The 11,967-nt window shown below is 48.4% G+C and overlaps 1 pseudogene; it reads left to right on the top strand.

Moving 5' to 3' along the window:
- The first annotated feature begins 10,252 nt into the window (after nucleotides 1-10,252).
- Nucleotides 10,253-10,755, top strand: LOC142458049 (large ribosomal subunit protein uL11 pseudogene; annotated as a pseudogene).
- Nucleotides 10,756-11,967: the final 1,212 nt, after the last annotated feature.

The following is an 11,967-nucleotide window of genomic DNA, read 5'->3' as shown; positions in this document are numbered from 1 at the left end:
GGCGCCTCGGCCCGCAGCGCCGGCGAGCGGGAACCCCGTGCGGACCTCCCCACGCCACCCACGGTGTCTAGGCACCTGTGGGCCAACTCCAGATTTTAAGGAGATGGGTCTCCGTCCCCGCCCTTTTCACTACTGGAAGGCACTCCCAAGTCCCCGCCCTAGACGAGCCCGAACCTGCGCACCAGGAGTAGGCCTGTGGGAAAGGGCCGCGCTGGCCCTTTGGAGCGCAACGGGGAGATGGTACAGCAGATTGAGGTCCGGTGAGACCAAAGGGTGGCCCTCCCTTCCCCTGGCAGGAGCCTCGTGGCTGGAGGAGCAAGGATGAGGACACCACCCCTGGAGTTTCCTGGCCTTGGGCGGGGGCGGAGGGGGGCCGTTAAGAGGAACAGGGACGAGAGGTAAAATGGTGAGCGTCTCCACTTTTCTGGGCGGGGACCCCGGGAGGGCAGTGGGTTTGAGGTGTGTTCTGTCCCTAGCCTGGGACCCCGGAGGGCTGCTGCGTTGGAGCACAGTCCGCAATAAAGTATAGGCTATGCAAACGCACAGGGTGGCCTTCAAGCCCACCGTAACATATTAGGAGCCCACGCGACCTGGTAGAACTGCCCACCGCATTCCCAAGGCAGTAAACCCACCAGCTGCCTCTTGACAGCACCTCTGTCCCTAGGAGCTGCTGGCGGGGGGACCCCACCTTGAGATCGCAGCCCGGTGCTTAACCACGGCGCCACCAAAGCAAAGCAAACCAAAGAACCCCCCTACAAAGGGTTTCTGAGGTTATACATCTTTTTTTTCCTTTCTGCTTCAGGAGTCCCAGGGCGGGTTTTAATTCCAGCCCCTGCCACTTGACTCAGAACACCTGAAAGCCTGGTTCCCCTCCACCTCCTGCTCTACATCTTTCCGGGAGCAGATTGCCTCAGCTCTGTACTCTGCAGCCAGCCCATGGTTGAAGCAAAGGCTCCTTTTCAAGCTGCCTAGAAAGGAACAGCTCAGATTACACCCAACTCTGAAGTAACAACTCCCAGACTTGCTCCTCTTCCCGACTTGACTCCTGGCCCTGGTTCAAAGATCTGGCATGAGGACCCCCACGTGGAGTTCCTAAGAGCACGAAAATGGAGAAACAGAAGGCTGGGTGCTTAGGATCCACCCAGAGGCACCCCAATCTACTTAAAAAACAAAGCAAAAACCGAGTCATTGAAAACTACAGAAACGCACATGGGGTGACCATAAGCTAGAGCCGGTTAGATTGCGGTCAGCTGGTGCTTTTTGGAGACCCTGTAAACTATAACATTGTGGCCAGACATCTTGGAAAGACAGAGCAGTAGAAGCCTATTTTTTCCCCCAGCCCTCTCGGTGCAGACAATGTTAGGGCCCGGTGCAGGTGTTGAGGTGCACTATGACGTCACTTAGGAGTCCTGATGCCATTGGGGAGCGAACTGCAAGGTCAGCAGTTTGTAAGCATCAGCTGCTCTATGGGAGAAAGGCCAGGCTTTCTACTCTCACGAAGAGTCACAGTCTTGGAAACCCACAGGGGCAGTTCTACTCTGACCTATAGGGTCGCTGTGAGTCAGAATAGATTTAAAAGTTTATGTCAAGGTGGCTTTGTGTATGATACTCTACTTCTCTTAACTCTCCCCCCCCCATCCCCACCCCCCTTTGCCTTATCTTACTCTCCTCCTCCTACCTCCCCCAACCCAGGTTATTTCCTGGTCCCTCAAGGATCTCAGGGCAGGAAAGCAGGTAGTGGAATAGGTGTTGGTTAGGGACGTTGTAAACTGGACAGTAGACCCAAAGTCAGGCTTTATTTCCCTCACGAAGGCATCCGCTGAAGCCTCCTGCATAAGTCTGTGTTCAGGTGGGTTTTCTAGAGAAACCAAACTAATGCTACTCATTTATGTATAAGAAAGCACTTTATCCTAAGAAAGACATGTCTATCAAAGAAACGGCCCAGCTCAGGGCAACCTAAGTCCCCGAGTCAGGTGCTGGCTGTAGCCCCCTCCAGCCTTGTGCAGCTGTCAGGCAATGAAGCAGAAAGGCGAAGCTGGAATCTTTGAGATCAAAGGCCAGATCATACGGATCCAAGGTTGACAAGAACATGGCAGGCCACTGAAAATATGGACTGCCAGCCCCAGAAGCAAGACGCAGGATCCACAGTTACCAGCACAGAGAAGGGCAGGAGGGGAGAGATGAGCTCTCCACAGGGTCTCCCGAAGAGGCCCCACTCCCGTGGACATGTCTTGAGGCTGTGGCCTGATAGGTAGGTTGGACTCCAGCCATATCATTTTATGGGTGAAGCCAAAATAAAAACCAAACTCAGTGCCATTGGAGTCAATGCTGACTCACAGTCATGGTGCCCCTGCGGGGAAGGGCAGAACTGCCCCTGGGAGTTTCTGGGGACTCTTCATGGGGCTAGAAAGCCCCTTCTGAGAGAAGAGCTCAGACCACAAAGGGTCAGGAGTGACGTTTGCTATCTCCCCTCTGCCCTACCCAACTTGCCAGCTCCCTGGGTTTTCTGGACATATTGTCTACTCTTGCCTAACCCCAGGCTGGACCTTGATTTGAAGGCCTCAGTCTTTTTGTTTGTTTGTTTATTCCAATAGTTTTATTGGCATCTAATTCACCAATCAGACACTTCAGTCGTCCAATCACATCCCCACAATCAGTTCTAGAGCATTTTCTTCGTTCTTGCCCTCATCATCATTAGCTCCCTGTTTCCCTCCAGCCTTCTCTGTCACTCCCTGTGTTCGTCTGGGCAGACTAGAGAAACAAATCCAAGTGTATAACAAAGAGTTTTCTAGACAAGAGCGGTTGAACATTGAGAAAACCCAGCCCAGTCCAGTCCAAGGCCATAAGCCTGATACTAGCCCATATGTCCGATACCAATCTATAAAGTCCTCTTCAGACTCACAAAACACATGCAATGAAGTCAAATGCAGGACAATCACAAGCCAGTGGGTAGAAAGTCTTTGGGTCCAGTGGCGTTGTAAGCATGTCAGTGCCGGCAGGGGTCTCTCTGTGACTACAGAGGTCGGGTAGCATCCATGTGGCTAGTCTTCTACAGCGTCTCCCAGGGAGTGGCAGAGATAGAGAGAGGTGTCTTCCACCTCCAAGGCGGAAGTACCAAATTTCCCAGACTACTCAGAAGGGCATGCCCGCAGAACTCTCATTGGCTATCTCCAGATTGACAGCCTAGACTCCACCCCTACACTCTTCATGCTTAAACTGACACCAGATTAGGTGACTACCTCCCCCCCCAAGGAACCATGAGACCAGTTGCTGTCTCTATAGATTTACCTATCCTGGATTTCATAGAGAGAAAAGCATTACAAAGCAAGCAAACAAAAACGGATGAGAATAACAAAGGAAAACAGACAAAAAACCTCAACTGAAATGAAAGCAGAAAATACTTAAAAGTAGAGCAAATCATAAAGGAGATCAAGTGTTAGCGTGGTGAATTTGAACCCAACTGTACTTGCAACAATTCACTTTCGCCTATTGGCATCTCAGACTTGCCCTGCAGGCTATCGTGGCCCTGCTTGGCCAGCATCTCTCCTTCTTAGTTATATAATGCCAACCAGGACCAGATGCTGTGGTGGGAGGAAGGCAAGGAGTTCATATCCGATTTTCCTGCAGAAGTATGGAGTTAAACTGGACATCCTGACGGAGCTAATTGTGCATGGCAGAATTTTTAGGGCAAGTAACTCGACGACAAGGAGCCCTGGTGGTAGTGGTTGTGTGCTGGGCTGCTATCAGAAAGGTCAGCAGTTTGAAACCATCAGCCCCTCTGTGAAAAGACAGTTTACAGGCTCTTAAAGAATTACACTCTCAGAAAGCCATAGGGGCAGTTCCACCCTGACCTATAGAGTCACTATGACTTGGCACCAACTCCGTGGTTGTGGGATTATAAAGAGACTTTCCCCCAGTTTTGCCTCCCTCAAAGACATGCCAAACATTGGGGGCTTTTTGCCAGCATATGGTGAGAGATCAGATGTTTAGAGACTTCCTTCCTGAAGGCAGTCAGTTGCCAGACTACTGTCCCACCACAGGTAAGCCCGCTCTGCTCCCTGCTCTTCAGGACAATGGAAGGTTTGCATCATGAGCTTGGTTCCTGTGGGTGGGGTTTACACCCTACTGATAATGGTTTGTATGGTGGGCCAGAGAACAGGTCAAACCGGTTCAGTGACATCCAAAGTTAGGCTGCCATCCTGAATCTAGGATCTGCCCTTCTTGTCACATATATTCCCTCACTCCCTCCTCTTCCTATTGCGTGTGTGTCCCTAGACCATCCCCTCTCATCGCTGTATAACCTATAGTACAACCCCCTTCCTATGACGCTTGTCTACCTGTAATTAGTGGGCTTGCACTCCCCCAAAGGTATATAGGCCTGGGTGAGCAATAAAGAGCTCTCTCAGGGCCCCCTCTTGGTCTCTAGTTGGTCTCCTCTCCCATCCTCGCTCCCCTGTTCCCTTTCCCCTTGTCCTCCTTCCCCTCCCCCTCTCTCCACGTGGACCACCAAGCGGGGCTGAGGTGAGCATGCTACTACGAAATGTGTCTGACTCCGTTATTTCAACCTCTCTTATCTCTCATGCTCTCTGTGACTTTATTATGATATTTATATATCTCAATCGTACAACTGCGCCTATCGAACCCGCAATTAGTGGTGGGGGGCTGGCCCTTCCCCCACAGGTGGCAATTAGTTTGGTTTGGTCTTCTGAACCCAAAGATGCCTCTTTTCTTTTCCCACGGGAGAAATTCCTGTGTGAACATTAGGAGAAGTGAAGCAGGGGCTGGTCGACCCCTGAGACACTTCCAAAGGCACCAGAGAGGGTCTGCAGACTGAAGAAGCTGAGACTCCTGCCACTTAGTCAGCACATGCCTCCCCTTGTCCTCACCAGGGTGGGTCTTTCCCCTGTCAGCCTGCTCACTTCTGAATATAGCTCCTCTCTCTGCCAGAAATCTCCTTGCCTCTGCCTGTGACTCAATACCATTTTTTCTCCAAAGCCTTCTCCTGCCTCCTCCTTGCTCTCGAGGCATTTTGAGTCATAAGTAGTCTGTCTTCTTAAGGATTCCTTCCCATCTGCCCCATTCAGACAAGTCACTAGCTATCCTTATATCTTTCTTTCCCTGATTTACAACCTGGATCCTTTCACAGAGGGATTTATCTTGGCTTTAAGCATGTTTGTGAGACCGGGACCTTCTTTCTTGTTTGTTTGGAAGCTGCGGGGCAGAGATCACCCTGGTTGTACAGGAAGGTACCATGGTGGCCTTGGGCACTTCTAGCTGGGCATGGAAGGGCCTGAGGGCCTAGGAGGAGCATCCTAGTTTATGAAGCCAGGATTCTGGGAGGTAGGAAGTAAGATGCCAACGGCACTCTAGCACAGGGTGTCCCGAGAGCTGAGGTCAGCGGGCCCGGGTGAGGTCAAGACTGGAAGCTCCACAACACAACAAGGCTGGCTCTCCTGGGGAGGATTGCGTCTTCTTTGCTTTTTTTTCAAAAACATTTTCTTGGGAGTTAATATGGATACGTCATTCCATTGTTCAATCACGTCAAGTCGTATTGTACAATCGCTACCACAAGGAGCATTGTGTTTTCTGGGCCTGTTTCCATGTTGCTCTTGATTAGCGATTGTCGTCCACTCTGGCACATGGTGACTCCATGTAGGGTGTTCAATGGCTGATTTCTTTTAAGGAAATCCCAGGCCTTCTTCCAAGGCCCCTGTTGGTGAACGTACTTGGTACCTGTTATCAGAAGGGACTGACTCCTGGAGAAGGGCCTCACACTCGGTCAATACCAAAGAGGACGACTCTCAATGAGATGGATTGAGATGGCTGCACCCAGTGGTTCTCAACCTGTGGGTCGCGACCCCTTTGGGGGTTGAATGACCCTTTCCTAGGGGTTGCCCGATTCATCACAGTAGCAAAATGACAGTGATGAGGTAGCAACAAAAATAATATTATGGCTGGGGAGGTCACCACCACATGAGGAACTGTCTGAAAGGGTCGTGGCCTTAGGAAGGTTGAGACCCACTGGCTGCACCCATGGCTGTAACATCACAAGGTTTATAAGGACGGTACAGAACTGGGCTGTATTCTCATCTTCACATAGTCTCTACAAGTCAGAACCAACCTGACAACACCTAACAGGAACACATTTAAATGACCGTCCATAAAACACAGAACAGGTGTCCATCAGCTCCTCTGTTACATTGTGTACTCTTAAGATGTCCTGACTTTGGGAAACCATTTGCAGATTAATTTTTTGCACTTCCTAGGCTTCTCTAAGAACTCATGATGATTTCTGGGAAATCATAGCCAATCATAGATTGAAGGAGTACCTTGTAGACAGGTGGATTTCTTTTAAAAAATGTTTTATTAGGGGCTCATGCAACTCTTATCACAAGACATCAATTGTATAAAGCACCTTTGTACATTCATTGCCCTCATCATTCTCAAAACATTTGCTCTCCACCTAAGCCCCTGGCTTCAAGTACTCATTTTACCCCCTCCCTCCCTGTTCCCCCTTCTCTCATGAACCTTTGGTAATTTATAAATTATTATTTTGTCATATCTTTCCCTGTCTGATGTCTCCCCTCACCCACTCTTCTGATGTCCGTCCCCCAGGGAGGAGGTCACATGTAGATCCTTGTAATCGGTTCCCCCTTCTAACCCACCCTCCCTCCACCCTCCCAGTATCACCACTCACACCACTAGTCTGGAAGGGATCATCTGTCCTGGATTCCCTGTGTTTCCAGTGTCTATCTGTACCAGTGAACATCCTCTGGTCTGGCCAGATTTGTGAGGTAGAATTGGGATCATGATAGTGGAGGAGGAGGAAGAATTTAGCAACTAGAGGAAAGTTGTATCTTTAATCGTTGCTACATCACACCCTGACTGGCTTGTCTCCTCCCTGAGACCCTTCTGTAAGGGGATGTCCAGTGGCCTACAAATGAGCTTTGTGTCTCTACTCTGCACTGCCCCCTTCATTCACTATGATATGATTTTTTTTCTGATGATGCCTAATAACTGATGCCTTTGACACCTTGTGATTGCACAGGCTGGTGCGCTTCTTCCATGTGGGCTTTGTTGCTTCTGAGCTAGATGGCTGCTTGTTTACCTTCAAACTTTTAAGACCCCAGACGCTGTATCTTTTGATAGCCAGGCACCATCAGCTTTCTTTGCCACATTTACTTATTCACCTGCTTTGTCTTCAGTGGTTGTGTCCGGAAGGTGAGCATCATAGAATGCCAATTTAGTAGAAGAAAGTATTCTTGCATTGAGGGAGTGCTTGAGAGTGGAGACCCAATGTCCTTCTGCTACGTTAATACTAAACCTATAAATATATGCACATAGATCTATTTCCCCCTCCTCATGTATAAATATATTTTCATATTTACATGCCTTTCTTTAGACCTCTATAAATGCCCTTTGCCTATTAGCTCTTTCCTCTATTTCCTTTTACTTTCTTCTTGTTCCACTCTCATGCTCAGTGTTCATTTGAGTTTCAGTAATTCCTCTTGGTTACATTACCCTTGATCATACCCTACCAGGCGTCCTACACCCACCTCACCACCGATTTGGATCACTTGATCATGCCCTACCAGGCGTCCTACACCCACCTCACCACCGATTTGGATCACTTGTTTTTCCCTTGTCCCTGGGTTTGTTAACAACACTACCTTTCCCCACAACTCCTCCTCTCCCATGTCCCCCTGAAACTGTTGGTCCCGTTGTTTTCTCCTCCCGATTGTTCATCCAGCCTGTCTTATATGCATGAGGATCATAACATGCACAAAAACAAGACAGAGAAAAACCAAGCGACAATATCCAACAAAACAACAAACCACTGACAAACAAACAAAACACAACAAGAAAGAAAAGCTTGTAGTAAGTTCAAGCACTGTTTGTTGGCCTTCAGGAGTGTTTTCCAGTCCAGTCTGTTGGGGCACCACACCCTGGTCCCAAAGTCCACCTTCAGCATTCCCTGGGGGCCTCACCGCTCAGTTCCCTTGCTGTTCTGTTGCACCCCTTAAGGTTTTGCCTCGGTGTCGCGGGATCATATTGGGCGCAATTCCCACACTGTATCTTCCGTGTTGTCCCCTGTAGGGCTATGGGTCAGTGAGGGACATCATGTCTTATAGTGGGGCCGGCCATGTGGTCCTTTCTGTGGACTGGCTGCTCTAATCAGAAACATCATCCTCAAAACCTGGTGGGCAAGGATGTGCTCCACTCTCTCCTCCTCCCCCTTCATCCGCTCCCGTGTGCTCCAATCAGATATGCCCATCTCCCGGAACTGCAGATTCAATGCCATCCTTTGAAATAAATTCTTCTGGGGGGAGGGGCAGGTGTTCACATAGTAGTTGGGGTTGGGCCCGGCCCCCAGACCTCTGCAGACAGGTGGATTTCTTAAAAATAGTCACCCCCTTTCTAAAAGCTCAGCAGCAAACGTAATATATTTCTTTTGGAATGTGAATGGATTTTCATATGTTTCATATGGTCAATATTGAGAGACAATAAGCATGGTGACAGTAACATGGGCTCTGGAATCCGACTGATGTGACTCGACCTTTTTCTGCTCCCTCCCAGCTGTATGATGGGAGCAAATTACTTCACCTGTTCTCTGTGCGATGACTCTCATGCATAACAAAAGATGGAGACAGAGGTACCTTCAGGTTGTGTAAATGGGTAAGCACTGGCTACTAACCAAAAGGTTGATGGTTCAAACCATTTGTCAGTGCCTCGGAAGAAAAGCCGATGGTTTGCTTCCAAAGATCATTGCCATGAACTATGGGACACAGTCCTACTTAGCAACACACAGAGTCATCGTAAGTCAGAATTGCCCAAAGGGCAACTGATTACCTAGTTAAAAGCAGACTCTCCTTGCTAACGAAAAAGGCTGAGAGTTGAGTTCACCAAGAGGTGCCTCAGAAGCAAGCCCTGGTGACCACTTTCAAAAACCTGGTCTTTGAAAATGCTAAGGAACACACTTCCACCCCAATGGACATGAGGTTGTCCTGAATTAGAATCAATGATGACAATTGTTTGTTTGTGTTGGAAAGCACAACATTGTAGGGCTCTTGGGATCAAATGAGTTAATGTTTGTAAAGTGTTTGCAAAACTTCCTACCAAGAAGTGCTATTTGAGCAGCTGTTTAAACCAGCAAGTCGGTGTGTGAGGGCTTCGATCCCCGAGTAAGTGCTTACCTCTTTAAGAAGTGTCTATCCCAGTGGACTCGAGCGAGTGGCCCCAGGGAACTTGGGCTAGTGTGTGTGCAGAACCCAGCGAGAGAGGCATGTGCACAATAGGGCCTTCTGGAGGGGCAGAGCAAAAGAGCCCCAACGAGAGAGAGAAAGCAGGGACTAAGGAGTTGCTGCTCCATTGTCACTTCTCCCTTACCTGGGCAAATCCATGGAGCCTCCAGAGTAATCTTATTAAGGATTCTATCTTCTTAACTTCTACCAAATCCAATGATCATTTCAGTACTAACTTGCTAGTCTCTTGAGAAAACTTTGTCTCTACTAACCCCCTCACCCTATACAACGCATGTATCTCCTTGATTCTCCGGTCAAATGGCGGGTGGGTGTGAAGCACCAACCATGTGGCTAGCAGTCCAGGGCTTATCCCACAAACCACCACGGCTCCTTCCATAAGTGGAGAGTTATTTTAATCTAGGACTCTAAGAGGGGTTCAAAGCCAGTCCAAACAAAGTGGCGGACACCGTCCCTTCCATGGTCTCATTCCTTCCTTACCCAAGACTGTTGATTTCCAGAAGCAACTTGGCACAGCTCACACGCTCACTCAAGTGTTGTTTTCTCTCTCTAGAATCAAAATCCTTTTCCAGAAGAGACTCCTGTATAATTTTGGATCGAAGAGAATTTTAAAAACATAATTAGAGAGTCATCATGGGATGTTTTGTAAAATTACAGGACTGTCTTCTTTAAAAATGAATTCATGACAGACAAAGGAAAATCAGCATTGCTTTCCCTCCTCCATTCACTTTCAAGGGTGTAGGTTTTAAATAAATCACACTTGGTTGTGCTGTCTGCCATCACTCTGATGCCTCAGTTGTGCCAGGTTAGTTGGGCTTCCTCCTGGTTCCTGCCCTGCTTTCTTGATATGAATATTCCTAATATTCGAAACCTTTTACTAGTTGCACAGCCTCATCTAAGGCAACCCACCTCCCCCGTCAAGAATCCCATTCTAGCTTTTTCGGCTTGGAGGAGGGTTCGGTGCAACTTTCTTCAGTCGTTCCATATCTGAATTCACCCGACACCAGCCGTCTTGCCATGCCGCCCAAGTTCCACCCCAACGAGGTCAAAGTCGTGTATCGGTGCACCGGTGGGGAAGGTGGTACCACGTCTGCACTGGCCCCCAAGATCGGACCATTGGGTTTGTCTCCAAAGAAGGTAGTGATGACATTGCTAAGGCAACCAGTGACTGGAAGGGCTTAATGATTACTGTGAAATTGACCATTCAGAACAGACGAACCCAGTGAAGGGGTACCTTCTGCCTCTGCCCTCATCCTCAAAGCCCAGCGACAGAAAGAAGCAGAAAAACATTAAGCATAGTGGGGATGTCACTTTCGATGAGATTGTCTGCATTGTGCATCAAATGCGGCACCCATCTTTGGCCAGAGTACTCTCTGGAACTGTTAAAGAGATCCTGGGGACTTCCCAGTCTGTGGGCTGCAATGTTGACAGGCGCCACCCGCATGACATCACAGAGGACATCCACCGTGGTACAGTGGAATGCCCAGCAAGTTAAGAACTACAGAAGAAAACAATAAAGACTCGTTTAATAACCAAAAAAAAAAAAAAGAACCCCATTGTATTCAGAGCAGAGGCAACTTCTGCTTCCTGTCACCAGTGTGACCTTGACACACTGGCCAGGCCGGGATAGTTTGCTGCTGTCTTTGTTGGAGAGGTTACAATGAAAATATCACTCTGATGCCTTCATTCCAAACTGGAATGATCTGTGTGATTTGAGAAATCCCTAATTAGATACATTTCCAGTGTAATTTACTTTTTAAAAAATATGCCCAAGAAAAATTTAATGGTCATCTGGTAAAAACTGTACACTTCATAACTAGATGCATGCACTATGTGGTAGTTACATAATCTCATGTCAACTTGAGAGTATTAATAGTGAAGGGGTGGAATCTAGTCTGTCAATCAAGTCACAGCCTGATGATGCCTCCTTGTAGTCAAGGCCTTCACAGGGGGATTCTGGGAACTTCTTCTCTCTCTCTGCTTCACCTTCATGTGGAAGAGCCACACTCGGAGAGCTGGAGGAGCCACATGGAAACCTGTGCCAGCACTGAGATGCTTCTACTGCCATTGACTCCACAAGACTTTCCACCCACCAGCCTGTGATCTTTCATTCGGCATCATTGGATGTGCTGCGTGAGTCTGAAGAGGAACTAATGGACTAGTTTTGGACTTACGGGCTAAGATCAGATTTATGGACCTGATCTGGACTGGGCTGGGATGTTTTCTCAATATACAATTGCTCTTGGATAGAAAGCTCTTTCTTAGAAACACATGAATGCCTCTGGATTTGTTTCTCTAGTCAACCTGGCCCAAGACACACTGCTACATAGATGCCACCACACAATGGAAAACCAACTCCAAAATGCTGGCATTTGTGAATGCTGAATAGCAGAACACAATTGGGAAGACACTGAACTTGCATCTCCTAAATTGTCTTCAATTTCATTGACTTAATTGAAAACCAGAATTCACCAGAGTTTCAGAACCTCTCATGCAATATCAGGATGAGGGACACGGACCCAGAAAATAGGCCACCAATATGTCAGTCAGGACACTTCCCTTCATCATCGACTTCTCCTCCATCAGCCTTCTGAGGCTTTTAGAAGTTGGGGGTCAGGGAATGGGGCCGTGAGAATGAATTCAGTTGGAATGGTGGGCCATCGGGTTGCCATGGCCTCTGGGGACCTCAAGGTCACCCTGGTTGCCC

The sequence above is a fragment of the Tenrec ecaudatus genome, chromosome 10 (genome assembly GCF_050624435.1).
Source record: "Tenrec ecaudatus isolate mTenEca1 chromosome 10, mTenEca1.hap1, whole genome shotgun sequence".
NCBI lineage: Eukaryota > Metazoa > Chordata > Mammalia > Afrosoricida > Tenrecidae > Tenrec > Tenrec ecaudatus.
This window is presented reverse-complemented; position numbering and strand designations above follow the sequence as displayed.